We start from the raw sequence: 23,175 nt of genomic DNA, 5'->3' as shown, positions 1-23,175 counted from the left end.
ACCTTTCAAGATCTGCAAAGAACACTGCGAGAGGTGAGAGATGACTAGGCCAGTCTCTTCTGCGGCTGTGTAAATCCTGAATGTGTCCTTTCAAATGGATGGTCTTACACAAAGATTGGTTGTTTCTTGGAAGTAAGATGAGGATGCCTGGATGTCCCATCCTGTCCACGCATGCTTGGACCAGCACTGCTGTTGTGCAGCTCAGTTCTGCTTTGTGGTTTCCAGTGAAGTGCTACGTCATTCCTTCTTATTTCTGTGGGCTTTTGCTGCAGTTGCATTCTGAATATGGATTTTTCTGGAGCCAAGTTTTCTACAAGCAGCACAATATCTAAAAGATGGCTATCATCCAAAGCTAAATATCATTTCGGTTCTCTTTCTTGAGCTGAAAAAATTTAGAATTATAATAAAGAGGCTCCTATAACTGGATTGTACAAAGGAGTAAAATTAGGCTGACTTTTCTAGCTGAGCTTTTCTTGTTGCATATGCATGCAGTGAGTGAATGAAAAGCATACATTTCTATTTTCACTATTTTATTTGTTTAGAATCTATGACAAGCAAATGGCAGCAGACAAAAGCAGATCAGTCTAAGTATTTGTTCAACTTAAAGTTTTACAAAACTACAAAAGCAATAGAGGAAAAAATTGCTGTATGTCTAATTCAAGTACTAATTTCCACTGAGATACTTGAACAACAACCAACAGAAATATATCTGAGCACTCTGAATACATGCATCCCAAAATTTAAAGCAAGTCAGCAAGGAAATAAAATTAAAAAGTCAAGTTTAAGAAGTCTAGGGAGAATATTTTCTTTTGCGCTTGTGCACAAGAAATGAGAATGATAGAGGTCCCCAATAAAATGAAGCAGGTTTAAGCTGCCATTTCTCCCTTCTGGGATGTCAGTCGTGTGTTGGAGAAAGCTCTGCCATTTGTTGTACTGAAGATTTGACAATAGTTTTTATTTTCATTGCTCTATTTCCACCTAGTGCTCAAACTGCAAATTGCACTAAAGTGTAAGTATGTTCTAGAACCGATAACTGCAAATTGAGGGAATCTGCATTACAAATAAGCGAGTGGATATAGTAATATTAAATATTTCTTTTATAAAAAGGTATTTTCTCCCAGACTAAATGCTGTCAAGCATCTAATATGGTGTCTGCTGTATGATCTATTCAGAAACAAGAGTATCAGTTATTTGTTTTAAATGTTAGAATCCCTCTTGTGGATATAGTTTTTGTGTGAGTTCTGCTGTCAACTGAAGACGAACACATACGAATAAAAAGGGCCACAGCATGGTTTTTGAGAGGCATTCATTTCTCTCACAGGCAAGCGTGTGCTCAGGATGAAGTTTAGAAAGTGGTAGCTAAACCACCAGGAAGTTTTGAGGTGGACTCATCTGGACAGTCTTTCCCTATATATCTCAAGCTATAAAGTATCTTTCACACTTTATAACAACCATAACATTTTAGTAACAGAACTGGAGGATTCTAAAAATTGTGCTGCAGGAATTAAAAAGGAGAGCTTTTGTGCTGAGCTGTGAATTTTTTTTTTATTTTTTTTTTTCAGGAGGCTGAGTAGAGCATAGCTAGAAGACACAACTTGTGGATCTACCTTGTGAAATGTAGCAGAAGGCTTATGGACAGATACAAGCATATACAGATAGTACACAAGTGATGTTTCAAATCTCTTTCATGTTCTATGACAACATAAATTGCTCTTATACTTTGTGTTATATATGTTTACAAAAAGTAAAAAAAAAAAATATTGGTATTGCTAATGTCAAACAGCACTTCATGCAACATAAGTATGGCAATACCTTTGATAGCTATAAGATATTTTCTTATTCAGGAATTTTTGTTGCAAAATGCAGATGCAGCAATTCTGTTTATTTACCTGTTCTTGTAACTAGCACAAAACAGCTAGATGACTCTTAGCTGCACCACAGGCACCATCTGAAAAACATCGGATGGTTATTTCTCCGAGCACCTGATGTGTAGGGAGATGGAATCTCCTGTGTTTTGAATTTGTAGTTTGGTCATTTTCTTTAGGAAAAATGCTTCAGCTCCTGCTTTTCTCCTGTGTTCTCTCTTTGAGCACATGCAAAATATAAATGAGTTCATGTCCAGACTGAGAAACTGCAGTGTCCTTCACTCAGGACAGTGTACTAACTGCTGGTTTATTAGAGAGGAGGCAGCACAGCTGTGGCCACCTTCTTTTCCTGGATACAAGCAGGGTACCAATCACAAAGGAAACCGCATGTCATGAACTATGAATAAAAGAGAGGTGCCTTGCTAGTACACCAGCTGCGGTCACATTTATTTCATAATAAAGCATCTGCAGCAACCCTGTTTTTTGAAGCGCCCAGCATTGACTGCTGGGTTAGGCAATCCCTGAAAACATTTATTGCACCAAACTCTTTTCAGGTGTTTATCAGGGGAGTATCACCTCTGGATACTCCTCACCCAGTTTAGCTGTGAGGTAGACACCCAGTTGCTTGCTCCAAACCAGGCAGATACCTACAGAGAGGCATACATGTAGGTGGCTAGACAGCTCCAAATACAATGACCTGCTTATAGAATTTACATTTTTCAAGAGGGAGGCAAGAGGTGGGCTGTTTTCAGAGTTACATCTTTGGATTTAAATTTCATTTTACAGAACAATTTGTTTAACCTTTCAAAAGACTATGTGCATAGGACTCTATAGGTCAGTAGTTTTCTAGCAGAACCACCTTGTTAAAATATGGGGTTATTTTTACCACTGTGAATGTTACTGTCATCTCTGAGCTACAGAACGGTTCAAGTCTAAACCAGTTTCTATTATCCAACCTTCTTGCTTGAATAGTAAAATCAAATTTTATTTACAGTCAGATTGTCCTTATTTGTAAAATAATCTAAATTTTATAGTGCTTTTCATGGAAGTGAACAGCACTATTTTATTATATTACCTTTTACCTGAGAGCCCTGTTCCTGAAAGAGAGCTTCCTGCATTGAAGCATACATTTGCTTTGGTTTGAGTCCTAAAATCATCTGGCAGGAGATGTAAACTAGGGAAGGGATTGCTGTGGATGCAGCTATGCATTACCAAAAGCAGCCTCTGAAGAGCGTAGGGTCTATATGTGGGGTCTATGGGGAAGTTCCACCCATCTTGGAACAGCTGCTCTTGTTTTGGATCATGGTAACATAAGGAGCTGTTCTATTCTCTGCAGTTGCCCCATCAGATGAAGACTATTTGAGTCTTTATATTACTTCAGGCAGAGTGGGACTGAGATAGTGTCCTTCCAAGGGGATGGAAGGCAGGACTTTGTTACAGAAGAAAAAAAAGTATTGCCAGTATCTAAACCCAACTATAAAATAGTGCAAGCAGAAGAAATGTTTTTTTGAAAGTATGGGAAACCTCAAGATTACCTGACATAATTAAAATTAGTACATTCACATCTAAGTAATTATTTGTAATAATATGTGTAGTATTTCTTACCCTATCATCCTTCAAGGAACTGCTCTTGGCAAAATAAAACCAGATTTCCTTGGAGGATTGTATTTATGTAAATACTTAATAGATTGTGATTAAATTAAATTAGCACTATGTATCCTCTTCAGTCTTGTGTATATTGTCCTATCCTATGATCTTTGGGCTAATGAGTGTATCATCTGGATGAGAATATTTATGGGTTTTGTGAGATAGTGTGGAAAATGAAATCAATTATTACAGTTAAAAGTGAGGGGGAACCTGACTTTGATTTTTGTAACATTGTCATGCCAATATCGTATTTTGAATCATTCTTTCATATTGTGAAGGCTGGTAGAAAGAAGGGCACTTCTACTTTTAGTGCTTTCCATCACAGACGTATGGACACACTAGATTAGACCTACACACCATCCAGGCCAGTAATTTGTTTCTGAGAGAGCTCAGAGCCAGATGCCTCAGAGGAAGGTGCGAGGACCCGCAGTCAGAAGTAAGGGCACTGCTCTCCCTCTAGCGTGGAGATAATAAATCTGTTCATACAGCTTGAGCGGCCTCCTGAAGATTCATCTTGTGATGCCAGAAAAAAATGAATAAACCCTTCACAGATTTTTCTGTCTGTTGTACTGAGTGATTCTGAAATATCGCAGAAGCTCTCAAGTCTGGTCCTTCCTTGAAGCTTCGGTGTAACAAAATGGAATAGCTGCTGTGACTTGGAGGCACTGCACGGGGTTGGGAGGCAGAGGCAGCAATAGCTAGGGCAGACCCCAGCCCAAGACCAATAACAGTTGACACCTGGATATGCCTAAGCACGTGTACTGAAAATCCCTATCTACTGGTAGAGGTAAGCAGATACTTCTATGTATCTGTCACACGGGAGTAATCTAACTCCTTGCCTTTGGTGCCGTTATGTGAGGATTTCAGAACTTGCATCTGCCCTTAGTCCCAAGTTTCTCCCCGGATTTACGGGGACAACTTATGGAGGTCTCAACAAGAACATTAGAGCAGCTCAGGGAAGGTCAGACATAGCCAGAGGATGCAATGAGGCGTCTGCCACTTACACTGGCATACAAAGCTCTGAGTCAGGCCATCTCTCCGTGCCTTACATGATCCATGGAGTCAGACACCCCTGGACATGGAGCCACCTGGAATTCCCTTTCCCTTTGTGCAGTAATCTAGGAGTGGTCAATACAAAAATACTGAGGGCAGGGAATGTCTTACATCTGGCTTGCAGGTGCCTTATTCTGAGCTCCATCCATCTGAAACCAGAAGCAGATGGGCGTCCACCATTGTTACTTCAAAGTACTGACTAAGGACCACTCCATTAAACACAAATTGAGGAGAAAGTAATACAAGGGACTTGTGGCCACTTTGTATTCATAGACTCTACATGAGCAGCCCAGGGGCCAGACCTGGGACTCATCCTATTTGTATGGCACACTGCTCATAACAACTATAGAAAAAGCTTGTCATCTGGAACATTAATTATGTACATGACCATATTTAAGCTCAGTAAACTAATATTTAATTTTTACAAACATGAAATTTACTGTGGAATTAAAGTATATAAAGTAGTGGTTAAAGTTTCGCTCATCTGTACACTATCTATGATGTCTGCTTCTACCATGTGGTCATATATTTGCCTGAATGCATATTCTGTACCTTGTTGAGTAAATCGAAGCTGTTATGTATTTTACCTTTCATAGCACTACTGCTTATGAGATACTGTGCCTGTGCATTCAGATTAGCTTGGATGTTCATCACAGAGCAACACTTTTAGTACTTACTCACACAAAACTGCAAGCGATTAAATACTATTTGACTCAGAAGGAGCACTGCAATATAATATGCCTATTTATTATGTTCATCTCCTTTGCTTCTAATACAAATTTATATTTACATTTAAACAGTGTCCTGTATATGAATTTCAGTTTTGGGGCTTGTACTATTCTTTCTTTTAGCAAACTTTTTAATAGTCATCTCTGTTGCAACAGAAGAATGAAAATAAATCAGTACATTTTAGTAATTACAATAAATTAATTAGAAGGCAGAAGTGGAGATGGTTTACATTTCATTGACTTTATAATTATAGAGTTGCCAATGTATGAGTGATTACCTCCTTCCTTCTTGATTGTTATTAAATGAAGAGTTCAAGGAAGCCCTTAATCTTTTCTACCTACCATGGTTGTCAGAGATGGGATGTGGCAAGGATGGGAAAAAAAGAGGAAGGAAACAGGTTAGCGCTGTCCCATGAAGAGAAGATGCACATAATTACAGAGTGAGTGCGGACTGCTTTTCAAAGTTATTAAGTCTGGCTTGGTCTTCCCTGTGGGGAAGTAGCGATTTATATAGTGTACATACAGCGTAGGGAGAAGAGAAATTGTCACTCATCATAAGAAGAAGGCAGGTCTGTGCTTTAGATGGTTGAAGTCACTAGTGATGTATCCCAGGGCTTAATACTGGGGACAGTACTGTTCACCGTCTTCATTAATGACCTTGCCGAAGGAGCTGAGTGAACTTCCAGCAGGTTCACAGATGATACAAAACTGGGTGGACTGTTTGATGTGCCAGATGGTCATCCCACCATTCAGAGGGGAGGGATCTTGAAAGGCTGAAGAACAGGGCAGAGAGGAATCTTATCAACTTCAACAAGGGTAAAGGCAAAGCCTTGATTTTGGAGAGGAATAACCCCAGGCACCAGTACATGCTGGGGCCCACTGGCTTTGCTGAGAAGGTCCTTGGAGTGGAAGTTATCCAGGAGGCGGACAACTCGATGACCATGAGCCAGCAATGCACCCTCATTGCAAAAAAAGCCAGCAGCCTTCTGGTCTACACTAGTAGCGTTGCCAGCAGGTCAAAGGAGGCGATCCTTCTCTTCAGCATTGGTGAGGCTGCATCTGGAGTACTGTGTCCAGTTCTGGATCACACAGTACAAGAAAGATATGGACTTACTGGAACAAGTCCAGCTCAGGGCCACAAAGATGATTAAGGGACTGGAGCACATTTCATATGAGGAAAGGCTGAGAGAGCTAGGAATGTTCAGCCTGGAGAAGAGAAGGCTCAGGGGGAATGAAGGGAGGGAACGAAGAAGAGGCAGCCAGACTCTTCTCAATAGTGCCCACTGACAGGAAAAAAGGCAATGGGCACAAATTAAAAATCATTAAATTCCATCTGAACACAAGAAAATACCTCTTTACTGGGGGTGGTGGTCAAGCACTGGAACAGATTGTCGAAAGAGGTTGTGGAATCTCCATCCTTGCAGGCATTCAAAGCCCAACTGGACACCATCCTGGGCAACATACTCTAGCTGATCGTGCTTGAGCAGGGCCATTGGACTACATGATCTTAAGAGGTCACTTCCAACCTCATCAATTCTGTGATTCTGTGATTCTGTGATCCTATTATTTGATTAGAGTCTGTGTTGTGGGTTAATCCCAGTATGCAGTTAAACACCACACATTCATTTGCTCGTTCCCCCCATGGTGGAATTGGGGAGAAAATCTGAAGGGTAAAAGTGAAAAACCTTGTGTAGTGACATAAATACAGTTTAATAGGTAAGAAAAAGCTGCATGCACAAGCAAAGCAAAACAAGGAGAATTCATTCACTGCTTCCCATCAGCAGGCAGGTGTTCAGTGATCTCCAGCAAAGCAGGGCTCCAGCATGCATAGCAGTTACTTGGGAAGACAAACAACATAACTCTGAATGTCTCCCCTTCTTCCTTTTCCCCAGCTTTATAAGCTGAGCATGACATCATATGGTATGGGATATCCCTTTGGACAGTTGGGGTCAGCTGTCCCAGCTGTGTCCCCTCCCAGCTCCTTGTGCACCCCCAGCCCACTCACTGGTGGGGTGGTGTGAGAAGCAGAAAAGGCCTTGGCTCTGTGTAAGCACTGCTCAGCAGTAACAAAAACATCCCTGTGTTATCAACACTGTTTTGGTCACAGATCCAAAACACAGCACCATATGAGCTACTATGAATAAAATTAACTCTCTCCCAGTCAAAACCAGTAGTCTGTCTTCAAGGGTAGCGGTGGAGAAACAGAAAGAAGTATCTCTTTTTATCTTTTGAGTTGTTGACTACTTTGGAGATCAGGTGACTTCCTTAATCTCTAAAGTGATAATGATTCCTGTCACTCAAATCCCATCCTCAAGTTTTGCCCTTCCCAGTAGTGCCTGAAAGATATCAAACAGCACTAATATGAAAACAAATGTTGAGACTGGAAAAAGTTCTTCCATACGGAAAAGAAGATGTATGGGTAAAAACTGGCAAATTACCCATATTACCCAATTATGTTTTGAATAGCTTTTCCCATATATGCACGTGTAGAGATTTGAGCAAGGTGTGATTTGTAGATGAGAGGAAAGCTAATGCATTACTTAAAGAAACTTAGGACATACTCTGAAAGGCCATAGATGGTTCCTTCGGAGTGTTGGCAAATCTTTTCAATTGTAATCCTGTGGAGACTTCTATTAAAAACTCTGTATCTGTTATGCTTTGCTTCAATTCTTTTGATTGTGAGACTTGCAGTGAATTGGTTCATGATGTTTGCTGATCTGACCAAGGCAATCTAAGGGACTGGTTGGAGAGCACTGCTGAGGGCAGGAAAGGAAAGGCAGAACCGTTTCTTTTGGTGAGAATGTGGTAATAAATCAGTTTAAACTGATAATGATAATGATAATGAAACCGCACCCTTGCTGTTCACTGCAAAAGCTATTGTCAACACCCATTTACTGCATCACTGCACTGTACAGTTAGATAAATGGCAGAGATACTTATTCATGACCATCTCTGCAACGTTTCCTGAACGGGTAGTCCCTGCAGTTATACCCTTGACTTTCTAGGAGATTGACCTCAGAAAACCCTGAGAAAAATTATATTGAGAGGCTAGAACTGTACTTGCCCTTCTGCATGAACCTCTGAGGGTTGGTTGGTTGTGGCATTGTCTTCAAATCCCTTGGTTCCCTTGTTTGCAGCTGAGCAACCATCCTTTCTCATCTTGTGTGTTTGCCTTTATTTGCTCCTTCTGCAGCATAATTCCAATGTTAATCTGTCCCAATCGCAAGCCATGTGGAAGGAATAGCTGACATGCCATGCATAGTTCATTACATAGTTCTAATGCAACATCACTGCTCATCCTGTTTCTCTGCATTTGACTGCAGTTTTTCTAAAATGTAAGATTTCTGGGGAAAGACTTATTCGATTTTTTTATAGAAACACTTCTATCGGTGCTTGAAAAACAGTAGGAAACATTAATCTTCATATATAAGGATGCAGTTCTTGAAACCCTTCATGACCACAGCTCTGTAGGATTTGCATTGTCAGTATATGAGATCAGACTGATTTTTGACCTTCTAGATCCTTTTCTGCTTGCTTCTATTTTCTCTTTGACATGTTCCTCCTTCATTTTTATTTCAGCTCCTCTTCAGTTACTTTGCTACCTGCTTCCAAATTTCAGTCTCCACCTGCTCTGCATCTTCCAAACAATGGCGCTTGCAAGTCACGTCCCCACTCTGCTCTTTTCATGAGCTAAGGTTTGGTCTGGCTAACAAAGATTTTTGTGTGTGTCATGGTGGTCTCTTATTACCTTTGGAAGGGGGGGAGGATTTAAAACATGCATTTTCTCAAATAACTAAATGCTGGACCTTTTGGTGCTGAATGTTCGTATTATACAGAATGTGGGATAGCACGGTGAGTAATATAGTATAATGCCACGGGAGAGATCCAAAATTTAACATATTTACCAGCTGGGGGGAAAAAAAGTGATTTAAAAATGTTCCCTAGAGAGTGAGGTTGACTCCTTCCAAACAAAGCCATCAGTGTTATTTGTAATAATGGCAGGTTGAAGTTTGTATATACACTGTGCTCTGGTGATTCTATTCTCCTATACTAAGCAACAGATTGAAACTGATATTCCAGTCATCTCTTGTGAACTCCTTTTAAGAAAGATTGCTCTCATTTTCGATTGGAATTATCCTTAGCTCCAGTAGGATACCCAGAAGGAGAAAATACCCAGTAGATCTCCAAGGCTCAAAACCAATGCCATGTCTATAAAAGTTTTCAAATTCTGTCTGTCCTCCATGCATAACTCCTGAGAAACAAGAAAATTCAGGTTCAAAATAATGTGATTTTTGCTCAGGTTCCTGGGAACTTGCAGCCCAGACTTTAGATTGGGGTATTTCAGACCTTAAAGTGGTGGCCCAGAAACACTAGCGAATAACCTCTGTACCACTCTGAGTGGAGAAATAGTTTGATCCAAGTGTTCTCATCAGAGCTATTTTTACAGAAAACCACAAGGTTTTACTGGCTGGACTCAATGACATGTGAATCCTGCTCTCCAAGGAGTGAGAAGAACAGCATTCTGGCAGTTTCACTTCCTGAATAATGGCCAAAAAAAAAAAAAAAAAAAGACAGAGAGAGCGACCAGTGTGACACATACTGCTACACTGGATTTTGTGGTATCACTTGAATAGAGAGGCAGGGTGCAGGTCAGCTGTTTCTAACCACAGAAACAGAAAATGTTATTTGGAAGGAAGGAGGAAGTACGCCAAATCTACAATGTCTCAAACCTGACAGTGTCTCTTTAAAATGTTCTTAAACCTGTTTAACACACCCCTACTTTTCACCACTCCCTGGGAACATGCACCTCTTATAGCAACTTGTAAATCAAGAAAAACCGAACCCAGCAATTTATTCTCCAGTGTGTGGTGGCTATTTTCACACACCCAACCTGGCCATGAAATTAAGCTGCAACATAACTCGCTATCTTGGAGCTTTCTGCTTCAACCTAAAATGAGATTAGCACTAGGAATTTAAAATTTTCAAATATTCTGGAGGAAAATTGCATATTTCAAAATGAAAATTAAGTAAAGATAAAGAATTCAAAGATTGTGCTTTAGGCACATTACTATGGAGTTTCTGCTCACAGATGATGTCAAACCCCATTTATACTGGTTTGTCTGCAGCTCAAGGATCTGAACAGAGTGAATACAGTTAACTACAACAGCTAAACCCAAAAATTCAAGTCTTACTTTTGTTATAGCTAGAGGGTTCAAATCCAGAAAGATCTGACATATTCCTTCTAAAAATAGAAGGAATATTTCCTTTGTACCTGTGAATGAAAGGGAAGGAACTGCCAGGAAAGCGCAATGATTTTTTGGTTTCTCTCTCTCCTCTCATCTTGCAGTTTCACTGCAGGTCAGGCTCCCACATGGCCAGATTATAGTTTCCTTGTCACGCTTTTTTATGTAAGTGGCCACAGTGCAGTAGGGAAGCTGTTTTCTGCAATGCATCACAGGACATGTAGTTTGCTTGAGAATGAGATAAATTTTGGTGTAGTATAGATGTGGACTGCTGAGGTTGCAGAATGAGCTTTGCAACTTGAATTTTGGCCAGACACAGGAAAAAAAAAATCTGCGTGCTTGTTTCCTTTTCCTTTTAATTTGGCAAGAAGTCACTGCTTTCTGCAAGACCAAAAATTTTATTTGAAATCCTGCCATTACATGAGATTCATCTGACATGTCTAGGTGTTTACAGTGTAGATGCCTACATCTGACTTGTCATCTTAGGTTCCCTTTCAAGACAGTAGAGAGAAATAGTAACTTCTGGAGCCCAATGCTCTGACCTACTTTAGTCATCTACATTAGAGTGAGATGAATTACATTAGGGGTGTCTTGAGTGACAAATGTAGAGGTAGGAGCCTAGCTTTTGATGTAGCCTAGCTTTTTTGTTAAATAGGGCCTGTGATGGAAAGTCTCGCCCAGCTCTGCAAAAACAAATGTTTGAAAACAGCTGTCACCAGTTTGGCTTCTCCTTTCATTGAGCAGAATTCAGATTATTTACTTAGACATTAATTGGCATTTAGTTTGCTCAGGCTAATAGCCTGCAAGAGGAACCAGAGCAGCCCATACTTGAAATTAGTGGGTTCCTCATGGTACGCTCCTATAGCACCATGGCAGTATCTGGAACTTCAGGAACTGATCTGGGACTCCATGATTACATCCAGATAATTATAATAATTCTGTTCTGACTCTTTCCCTTGTAATATCACCCAAATTATTTTGAAATCTTCCTGTTTTGAAGCCCAGACTCGTTTTCATTGCGCTTAACAACTACAGCAACAAAAACAAATTAAAAACCCTTCAGCTCAATTCTTCTGAACGTTAAACCTCATGTAAAAGATTATTTCTGCCAACATTCTTTCCAAACTACTCACAGTTTGAAAACAATTATTCAGAAGAATATAATTTACTCAGAAAAAAAAGGGAAGGAGAAGTTGATATTTAAAATGTACTAACTTCCTCACCAGTGTAACAGTCTATTGGCCAGTTTATATCAAAGAACAAGTATTTTGTAAAGGCAAGAAGGGAGCTCAGTTGTTTCTTCAGCTTCTTAGCCCTTGAAGCCCTACTTGCAGATGTGTTAATTTAGGAAGTGTATTCTCCTTTCTTTCACATAGATCTGTTTGTCATTGAAATCTGCACCTGAAATTTATTCCTTGGTATACGCTTGGGAATGCTATTAATCCTTCTGCTTCTGTGCACAAGGGAGGACAATGAGACAGCTGAATTCTTCTCCAGAGAAGCTGGGAGGGGGATGTGCAGGGAAGATGCCACTTCTGTGGTACCATTTGCTGTTTTACTCCTGCAGATGACCTACATTGCAACAGATATCATAAATCTACTTTGCTATTGTATCTGTTATTTGAACAGATGAGCAATTTTATTTGACTGCAAAGGTATTTATGAGTAAGGAAAAGGTCTTAAACATGTGCTAACAAAATACAGTGCTCTCCATATTTACATAAATATATAGTCTCCACATTTGTCATCTAACTAGAGAAGAAATTCAGTCTGAAGAGACTAAAATGACAATGCTGAATGACTCTCAGCTGAGGGGCTAAATGACAGCCCCTTCACTAACTAAGGAGACTGGCTTACTTTAATACCCAAAGCACCAACATTCTGCAAAAATCTGGTATTACCTTGATTGTGTTGCTAATTGTTTACATCAACATCAAAGAATTAGTAAACAATTTTAATGCAATTTACGTATGTACCTTATAAAAATTTTGACCATAGGGGCATAACATAGGAGTGGCAGTCCTTGGTCAGCTCAAAGGTCTATTTAGTCCAATATTCTGTCTCCAACAGTGGCCAAAAGCAGTTGCTCGGGGAAGAGTGGAAGACAGGGAAAGTGTACAAGTTGCTTTCCTTAAGTGCCCTTAGAGTTTCTATCAATTTGCATGTTAGGGTCTTTCTTAGCCAAATGTACGTTCTGTTTACTTAGTAACCATCAATGGATTTCTCTTCTACAAGCTTCTGTTATTTCGCATTGAACTATATGGGTACACACACATGCATACATAAGTATTTATATATATACACACGTACACACACTCACACACAAGTACAGATATACATGTACATACACCGTTGCATTTCATAAGCTATTGGAAACAGCTTCCTGCAGCAAGGACAACTTACATATTGTAGGAAGAAACACCTCTTTTTCTTTATTGATTTTTTTTTCTTTTCCTACTAGCTTAATTTTGATGCCAAATAGCTCTTGTACTAGGGGAGAATTGAAATACACCTTTCTCATACTGTTTGTGATTTTTTAGACCACATACCTGCTTTCAGATATCCCTTCACCACACTAAAAGGGTCCCAGCTGATGCATTTGTTCCTTGTGTGGAGAAGTAATTTTGTATCTTTGATCATATTTTTTGTCCTTTTCTGAACCTTTTTAAGTTCATCCATCCTTTCTGATTCCCATTTTTGGCCTTTTGTCTTATTTCTGCAGTTATTGATTTCGGAATGCATTTTCTAACAACTCTTCTACAGGAAGCCATTCCGTGCTAACTGTACCACAGCCAGCATCTTCCAGGAATGGGGGAAAACATACCTTTCTTCCATGTTCATATTCAGCTTTGATGTGGATAGAGAACAGGATCACAATCTGTTACATTTGGCTGGCATGCATAGCAGTTACTTGTAGAGATAACACCAGTGTGGAACTCACCTGTCAAAAGATTTCATTTAAATAGGTGGGATGCTAGTTCACTGGGTTTTTTTGATTGGTATAAAATTTTCATATAGGTTTTCAAATGCCAATCAAGTTCTCAATCAACTATTTGATCCAAATAGTAAAAGAAAGAATCATCATTACAAGAGAAAAGGCTGCATAGCCCTGGCAGATAATCCCAGCACAGTAACAGGACGGGGACAGAAACCCAATCTATCAGATAAGTGTAATTTGAAGTTCCTCACATGGAGATCATTTTGTGGGGCAGATACATCTCCTTATCTGCACCATAAAAAGAACCGCCCGGAGGTGCTTGTCTTCTATGTATTTACAGTGCCCATGACCAATTAATTGCTATAAGAAAATTTCAGATAGGGAGCAGGAAGAAACTTTCCTCCCCTTAACTTCTCCTCCTCTAACATCTTTTAACAAGATAGCTTTCACTGATATCAGCACTGTTGGTCCTTTCCCAGAGCGCTCTCAGTGGGGATTTTTAGGTGATGGGGATATTATAAAGTCTTTCTTATTCTTTGATGAAAAAAGCACATCTAATCATAATTCTCACACTCCCACTATTATTGGTCAGAGTCTGATTTTCCTTTCTTTAGCCACCCATACGAATGTTCTTTGTTAGTTCAGATGACGGTAACACATTAACAAATAATCTATTTATCAATAACATAAGCTACAAAACTGGTTACAGCCTTTCAGCTGGTACCACACAGATGTTATTTGACTTAGCCAGGTTTTCAGGACAATTTTCCTTAGATAACTGATTTTATCAGTACCTCTTTGAGTTTTTTAGGTAAGGTAGTAATGGCAGTGGTGCCAGATTGAGACACACAAGTTTGGCGTAGTACGGACCAGACTTTCAGGGACTTCTGCAAGAGATTTCACTCATTTGCAGAATAGAGAGGTATTCAAATTGTGGGAAAATCCCACTAACATTGAAGATTGTGTATCTCCATGAAATGTGCTGGCACCTGCTATGATTAGCATTTTTCTCTGCCAAGCGATTTTAGAAAGGAAAAGAGAAGACACTGCTCAGCCATTTTCTGTGGTAACTAGAAGCAGTGAAAAGGTTTAGACATTTTGCATACTATTTATAGGCATTTTTTCTTCCTCCTTTAGTTTATGAACTTTGCCACACCTTTTGGGAGAACAATGGGCTGCCAAATACATCTGCATCGTCACTAAGTTTTTCTTAGCATTTAAAAAAAACACATATGAAAAAGCTCTGACAGCACTCCTTCCTGTACTCAGGAAGGTGTGGTTAAACAACCAGACTGCATACCTTACACTAACCAGTTGAAAGGTCTTCCCCAGGAACGGCACCTGCAATAGAAGTAGGAAATGTAAGCTGGGCTTGCAAAAGTTAATCTAAAAACCACGACATTATCCCTGGTGCATTCTGGTATTTCATATCAGACTTAGTGAAACGTTGTACTCACTTTAACAGTAGCATAATCTAGACAAATTGGCTTTAAGCTTTTCTGCCTCTGCACAACAGCTACATGAGATTACAAAATTACCCTTATCTCTACCTATTTTAATCACCCAAGTGATAAAATTCTGAAAAGTACAATATCAAAAGAAAAAGAAGAATTCCATATATGATGTCTAAATATTCATTTAGAGAGTGGTGAGACCAATATCTGTATGTCATAGTAAAAGGGCTGTAGCGTTATTCTCTCTCCAGTGAACGTTTAAACTTCAGGGAGGTAGAAAAGTGGTAATTGTGTTCCTTCCCGCAAAAAATATAACTCAGTGATTAAGGTAGTCTGCTGGTTAAAACAGGCTGCTGTCAAAAGGAGGAATAATTTGAACTTGGGTTTAGCCATAGGCTAAGCGACTTTTGGTAGACCATTGCTTTCTCATCCTGTTCTTTGAAAGGGTTAGGCACGCTTGGAGATGAGCCTTGCACATGGATTAGGCAGAGGAATTCCAACTTTCTGAGTACCAAAGGAGGAACAAAGTTGTTAAAAAGGACCCCAGGTACTTGGCACTGCCAGTAGTTGGCAGCAAGGCTGGCCAGGATGTTGCTATCTACCTTTGAAACCCACATCTTAGGTATGAGCTAGGATGCCCATGAAGAAAGGGTATTTCCATCTCACATCAGATCAGTAGTTTATTTTATTTTGAGATGTCTGTTTAGGAGCAGGAGGATCAGAATCTTCAGGGGAAAGTTACAGAAATCACATGGGAGTCTAATGACAGGATAACTTGTCTGTGGAAAAAACCTCCATACTCCTTGTTTCTCCCTCTCCTCTCTGCTGCAGTCATGAATGCTACTGGAATTCACACAACCATTTCTGGCCTGGTTCTGAGTCATACATACCTCTTGGTAAGGGTGTACCCACAGGCAATATGTTCCCTTGCTTAATTAGTTTGAGCAGCAGTGAAAAGTACCTCTGTATATAGAGGTAGCACAAGTCCCAAGCACCCCCTTATTTTATGTAGGGCTGGACTGGGAATTAAGGGAGAAGCAGCCCTTGTGTCAGTCACCTTCAAGAGGAAGGTGTCACGCTATGCATGAGCATCACTTCCTTTTCTATGTTAAGTAGTATATTTGCTGTACTGGGTTCTTTTTTCCCTAAATGACTGTTCCCCTTTTGACTTAACCTGTTAGAACTGCTGCCTCTATAGGTGATCTTAGTCCAAACTTCAGCAAGAAAAATGTGCAGGAGGCACAGATGTGCAACTCACCTCCCAGATAAAGGTCACATTAACTAGCTGTGTTCTCCTGCTAAATGCTGCCTGGCAGCTGGCCATCATCCACTGCCGACACCTCTCTATATGTTTTAGAGTGTTTAGTTTCAGTCATCTTTTGACACAAGTTATGTCGAACACAATTCATTTTGGAAAAATCAGGTCCAATGAGTAGGACTGTGCTAGTTAACTAAGTAGCGGTAGGACCTGGGCTTGAGCAATATCCTCTGTCCATACCAATCTCATGCACACTCCTTGACACAGTTTTCTTCCTGCCAGTTAGTTATCTCTGAAAAAAGCCTTGGGCATAGATCTCTCTAGTACAAGCTCTGGGCTGTTTCCAATAGGAGCATGGATGACACCACACAGTTCTTTTTGGAAAGCAAGTTTAGCGATATAGATACAAACCATGCTGTGCCACTTGTCCTCAGGCTGGAGATTGGACTATTTTTAACTTAATAGGATAAACGTAGTTGGTTTATCTGTGTCTTGAAACTAAAAAAATTGAACAGCACTTGCTACAATGTCTTTAAATCTTTTGGACACACTAGTTAGAATAATAACATCTTATAACCCAGAACACAATAGTTTACCAATCCAACATGGAAAGTCTGAAGTATTAAAGGACTTTTCTTTTGGAGGACTGCGTGTATGAAAAAAAATGTATTCAGTAATGTATTCCTCCCTTTTTGGGTGGAGTCACAGAATGGTATTTGTCCAAAAAGCTGCCTGCTGAGTCATTGCTCATGCCCATCTCTTCCTTGTGAATCTACACAAAAGCTCAATAGGGCTAGGCTACATTATGTTATTTTTGTATGACGGCCATCCTATAAATCTTAATAAGGATGTGGAGGTAGAACAATATTTTGCAGTATGTTTTGTACTTAAAAATGGAAACCAAACAAAAATTGACAAGCAAATCATGTAGAGAAAATGCATCTTACTAGCAATCAGGGGACACAGACTTTGTAGAAAAAGGTAAACTAAAGCTAAGTACACAGAACACCACCATCTTGTTCAGAGAAAAGTGGGAATTAGGAAGCATGATAATGTGTTGCCTCTGTAGGGTGCTACATGCATTTGACTTTAATAACACTGAATAAGCCTTTCAAATCTAAATGATGGTATTTCTGAACTAGTTATATTCACTTTTCTGTCATTGCTACTCTATTTTAAAAGTCAACATCCCCTACTGGCAGTTTCTTAGGAGGCATTTTAAGAATTCTTTGGATGACAAATAAGCCTAAGCCTCCAATGTTGATGAGGTATTTAAAAGGAGCTTGCTAGAAACGGCCTCCAAAATATGCTAGTAGTCTAAGCGGCAAAAGATAGTGACCTCTGATTGCTAATCAGCATTGTGTCCCTATTGCTTGTTATTAACAAGTTAAACGGAGGAGTTAATGTAGGGAGGAATTCGAAGACATTTCTTGTTTTCTCTCATAAATCACATCGGGCCATGCACTCTGCTAGTGTAAATCAAGCTATCAGAATTATTTTGGTGGAGTTATATCAGTTGAGGATGTGGCCATTTGTGTTTGTATCTATTTTTCAGAGAAGGTCCTCTTTTTTCTTGTGAGAATGGCACACAAAAGCAGAGCATTTACCTACCTCCTAACAAGCAGATTACACAGACATTATGGTGATAGGTCGATATGAAATTAGTTACTGACATCACGAAAGCACTTTACTGTTTGAACTAAAATAAAATTCCTTCAACTCTGATATATCAATAGTAAAGCATGGCCCAATGCAGTAAGCTAGTAGATTAGGTAAATTACATTCTTTGATTATAAGTCATTGGTGGATAATACAGAGGCACATAAACACTTGTATTTTCTGCATTGCTGGTTTTTGACACTGCTGAGAAATCTGTGTCCAGAATGCTATCTGTTAGTGCTACAAGTGGGGAGTTTTCTTGCAAGTGAGAAAGGGAATAAGGGAGATATAATTCAAATTCTGATATAGTCTGAGCAATTAAATTTCACTGTATCTATATTTCTGTCCCTAATTCAATTAAATAAGGACCTTAAACTAGAGAATGAAAACAAAACTGGTCTCTAAACCTGGCTGCAGAACAGTTCATGCAATCTGGGAGTGGCTGGATTTGTGATACATCTTATTTGTTAAACTGAGATCCAAAGGCAAAGTTGGAGTTCCTCTGAATTTCTGAAAGCTGAATTGCTTCAGAGTATGGGAAGTTTCTTCATGGAAAATAGTTATGAGTCACTTTTGCTGTTTGCTTATGCTGAAAATGTTTAATTCCTGACACATGGCACTGCATCACATATTCTTTATTCACCAGGTGCAATACTTGTATTTGATTACCATGGAGAAAATCAGACAGAATGAATAGCAGTAAATTGAATTTTCTTTAATCTGAAAAAAATACTTTTTTTTTTTTTATTTATTATTTTTTCCAGCTTTGCAAGATTAAATAATCAGCATAGCTGACATCAAAAATTCACAGCCCATTGACTCTACTGGTTGTTGTGGATCAGTCAATAAAAGATAGCTGGCCTGCTTTATTCTTAAACTGAGATCAGTACCATTGTTGGAGTATCTTGTATTTATGCATTTTCCCGTAAAGAGTCTATTCTGTTGTGTCAGCCACTAAAGACTTAGCAAGGACTTTCCCAGAATAAGTCTCTGGCTTATTTTGGGTAGCAGAATTGGCTTGCTGTGCCCCATAGTTTCTTCTCTGTGTCCAAAGGTTATAAATACAGGAAAGTATCAATTTAATTTCTCCAGACTTTATTTGTTGCATCTCTATTTGTGTTTCTCAAACATTTGGGCTAAAGAAGGCAGTGCTGTGAGACAGGTCAAGCTTATCTCTGATTTATGAGCAGAACTCTTCTGGTTGACTGTAAAATGGTAACAAATTAATATCGTCTAGCAACTGGATTGTGAAAGAAAAATGCTTCAGAGCAAAAAGATATTCCTAGTCTCAGATGTTGTTATAAAGCAGAGCTATACGTTCATTTCAACTCAAAGCATATGTAGATTTTTTTAAGCTAATTCCCATTGTGCATTGCTTATGTGGAAAGACATCTGTTTCATTTGGGAGACGGGTGCTGGAATTGTAAAATCATAATGTGTCTGTAAAGAGATGCATTCGCAACCTTTTCTTCTTGATCGTAAAAAGATAAACATATAGTACAATGTACCTGAACATGCCAGGACTGCTAGAAGTATTTTTCACTTTCAGAAACCTGGAAGATGAGATGTGCAAAGGTCAGAAAGGTTTGCTTGTTTGTATTTATTCATTCTGAAAACTGTGGTAGTTCGTAGTTTGGGTATTTTCTTGCCTGCTGCTCTGCTTCATCAGCTGTATTTCATCAGATACAACCAATGTTTAGACAATAACTTCAAGCTACTAAGTGCCAAGCCTATGGAGAGGTAACCATCAGCAAAAATAAGGACTGGAAATATGGCTAAGGGGGCATTTACTAAGTTAATCTGTGTAAGTTTGCCTTTTTTTGTGTGGAAAGAAATTCTTAATTTTCACAAAAAACAATAGGACTAAAGGTTACTCAGAATCTCGTATAACCATATCTGATATATTTCATTACAAAAGCTCCCCAAATATAAAGTAAGTGTGGGCTTGTATAAGATGCTTTAAAAAGAGACTCTGTATCTTAAACAGAACCATAGGGTTATATACAGCATTCCTATAAGGCAGTTTATGTTCCTTGCTACTGTATTTATTAATAGTAAGGCAGCTCTTAGTGTACAGAGAAAGGTATTGCAGCCATTGTAAAAAAAAAAAAAAAGAAAAAAAAAAAAGAAGTAAAGGCAGTGTCTTCTCTCCTTTCTGTTTATTACTGGCTGTACTGATGGAGAATGCAAATGTGCACAGCTAAGAGGGACTTGCAACAATATCTCACGTGGGAGGGTTTTCCCCCACAGATCTTTTGCCTCTGCCCACGTACTCAAATAGCACAAATACTTAATGCATCTCAGATTCCAATGCATGCTCCCCACATAACATTTCTGCAGAATTTTCTTTTGATGAAATGCGGTGTTTCTTCATGCTCACCTGTGTAAAACCCCAAACCCTCTAAGAGGCAGCCCTATAACTCTGCAATGTATATTTCCGTGGAAAATCCAAATAGGTGTATTATATTTTTCCGAATAGTAATTGCTTGGTTTTCTGTTTCAAGGTCTGTCAAAGCATTTCATTTGGTGAAACCCAGCCCTACTGCACTTGAAAAGTACAGCAAGCACAGAAGTATAACAACTCACTGGTACTTTTAATTGATCTGGTATTTCTACAAGGTGCCACCCTTTTCCACACCTCCTGCCTCCTCCTTAAGTGACTCAGCCTCTAAAGGAGAAACCTCTTGACTTTTCAGACAGCTGGATGGGGAACGACAGTTCAGCTCTCTGTCTGCTTTGATTGTGCCTCACTTCCAGGTATCTCCAGGTTGACTTTCCACACTGAGCCACGCTAGGACACTAACTTCTACCATACCTAGGTAAGGGCGTTTACTTTTCTGTTTTTATATGCCGTGTATCCAAAGTCCTACATTTTCAGATGTTCAGTGATTTCTTAGTGTCCAACTAAGGATCCCACTTCAAAGATCTGATTTTCAGGAAGTGTGGAGAACTTGACGATGAAAACCCAGCTCTTAAAGTGTGTCAGTTTAGGTGTTCAGATTCCCTGGACCTATCTGAAATCTTCTTTTGGCTATACTATCTTAATTACTTCATTATTTACATTATATTTCTAATTGTATTTTATTCCAGTGCTATTTCTCTGATGACAAACTCACTGTTCAGACCACTTCTCATGAATTGCTGTTTTAATGTAATTTTTGCTCTTTGGTTCATTTTATTGTTTCTTTATTCTTTCTTTGGAATTTTTATCTAAAATTAAAGAGTATTAAAATTTCATTTACTTGAATTTGCTTCAAGTATATGATTTTGAAAAAAAAAAACCAAACCAAAAACCACAACAGTTTGCTTTCATTTTCGTCTTTGCAATAGGTATAGCAAAAATACCCATTCTGCTTTGATACAATGACTTATCTGTACCATGAACTGAACCCACGTATAAACAGGAAGGGTGCTTCATTAAAAATCTCGCAAAGTGAAAGGAAAGAGTTGATTAAAAAAAATTAAAATGATCACCCCCCTTCTACAGTCTATTTAAAAAAAGCACAATTTAAAACTGATCATATATTTCTAATTTGAAAACACACATAAATTTGGGTTCTGACTTAGCTGCTGATTTTACATTAGTGACAGTTCCAAAGCTTAATTTCTTTCAAAACTGAATCTCCTCCGCCCACGTCCTGAAAAACCAGTTCTGAGACCTCTTTCTGCTACAAATAGATGAATGATTTCTGTCGTACCTTCACGTGTTCTCTAGTCCTACCTTGCCTGTTCTAACCTTGCCTGTTTTTCCTTTTACGCACAGACACACGTTACTCCTATTCTCTGGGAGGGTTGTTATCAATTCTGTGGCCTAAACTATATAGTTAAATACTCATTTAAACACAATGTGTTATTTCTAGAAGTTCACAAATGTATTATACAGCTATTGTTCTGATATGTAACTGTTGAAAAAAAAATCATTCTAGGAACATGTTTTTGTTGTTCTTTAATATTTGTAAAATGAATATAGTTATTTTTAAATGGATAGTGGTGACAATTTTGTAGGGAAGAAAGTACAGCACCAGTTATACACACAGATCTGCACCTGACCGAGTGGGCCTTTAAGGCTATTTAGGAGATCATATGTTCGGAAATGTGAAGAATGGTACAGCTTTGGGTGGCTGTAGCTGTGATGGTAATTTGAAAAACAGCCTTTATCTGCGATCAAGAATTAAAGCCATGTTTAGAAATACAAATTCTTATATGAGTTGAAGTATAGGTAGCCAGGTCTGACAGCATAGTCACAGCACTTTTGATATTTGAGGGGAGAAATTATGAATGTAGAGAATAGCAAAAATGGTGTTGACTTCTTACAAACCAACAAGATTTCACCTCACATGCTTATGGATGTCTATCTAGAAGAACAACTGTAATGATGTGTCTCCTCAGTGCCTTATTTCTAAGGCTTGGAGATCTTTATCCTGTACCAAGCCAGAATGACTGGCTCACACATCTAGGTCTTACTATATTCAAGAGAAATGATATAGGAAATAACAAAGTTTGCTGACCTAACATGAAATTTGTTAACTGAAGGCAAGGAAATACTGTAGTGTGTGTTGAAACTGTGATTAAGTAGGATCAAATGTGCTTTTGTTTAAAATGTCATATTCTCCACATCCATCTCATGTAAATGAAAGATAAGCCGTGTAATATAGAATTAACATTAACATTTCCAACGGAAAAAAGAAGAAACAAAAAGTAAAGCTGAAGCCTTCATTTTATTCACTGACCAATAGTTATTCTATCCAAAATTTCTCCTGGACTGCAGTGAAAGCAAGCAAATGGGTTAAAACACAAAGGATGTGGAAAATTAATTTCCTAATCTTTTATTAGATTTCTATTGGAATAATTCTAAAACTTTGAGCTTTGGTTACTCACAAGACATTGAATGTTCAGCTTATTTCAGAGCAGAATAGTCCTTTGAGAAGATGAAATTTTGGTAGAAAGTTTCATATTTGGGATAAGGAAAGAACAAAGTATCTGTTTAGTTTCTTTTTCAAATGGCAGATATTAGATTTTTTTTGAAAAGTTGAAACTTTAAGGACGTGTAGCAAACAGTAGTCAGCAAGCTGTGGCTGTGTAGAGCCATGTATAAGAAACCTGTTTGTTCCAGATGGCATTTTACGTGGACACGCCAAACTCAGTGGCTTCTCTACAACCCAGGCTGCTTTAGCAATGCATCACAAGAAGTTGGAAGAGAGGAAAATTCTGAAACTTTTTTGTTTTGAACTAGTTGTTTGTTTACAATTTTTTGTATCACCCAGTTCATTAATAATACTAGGAAGATTGATATTTTAGGCATTCACATTTGGTAATGCTTTATATGAAAA

General features: G+C 38.7%; 1 protein-coding gene across 2 annotated transcripts in view; it reads left to right on the top strand.

Moving 5' to 3' along the window:
• The first annotated feature begins 20,526 nt into the window (after window positions 1-20,526).
• Window positions 20,527-23,175, top strand: part of SCEL (sciellin) — a 53,113-nt gene continuing 50,464 nt past the window's right edge. For both annotated transcript variants that reach the window (XR_008577459.1, XM_054828491.1), the window contains exon 1: window positions 20,527-20,664. The gene's annotated coding sequence lies outside the window, so the exon portion shown is untranslated. The remainder of the gene's footprint in view (window positions 20,665-23,175) is intronic.

Source organism: Grus americana, chromosome 1, assembly GCF_028858705.1.
Source record: "Grus americana isolate bGruAme1 chromosome 1, bGruAme1.mat, whole genome shotgun sequence".
NCBI classification, from domain to species: domain Eukaryota; kingdom Metazoa; phylum Chordata; class Aves; order Gruiformes; family Gruidae; genus Grus; species Grus americana.
Note: the sequence above shows the minus strand (reverse complement) of the source record. Positions and strands in the feature narration are given on the sequence as shown.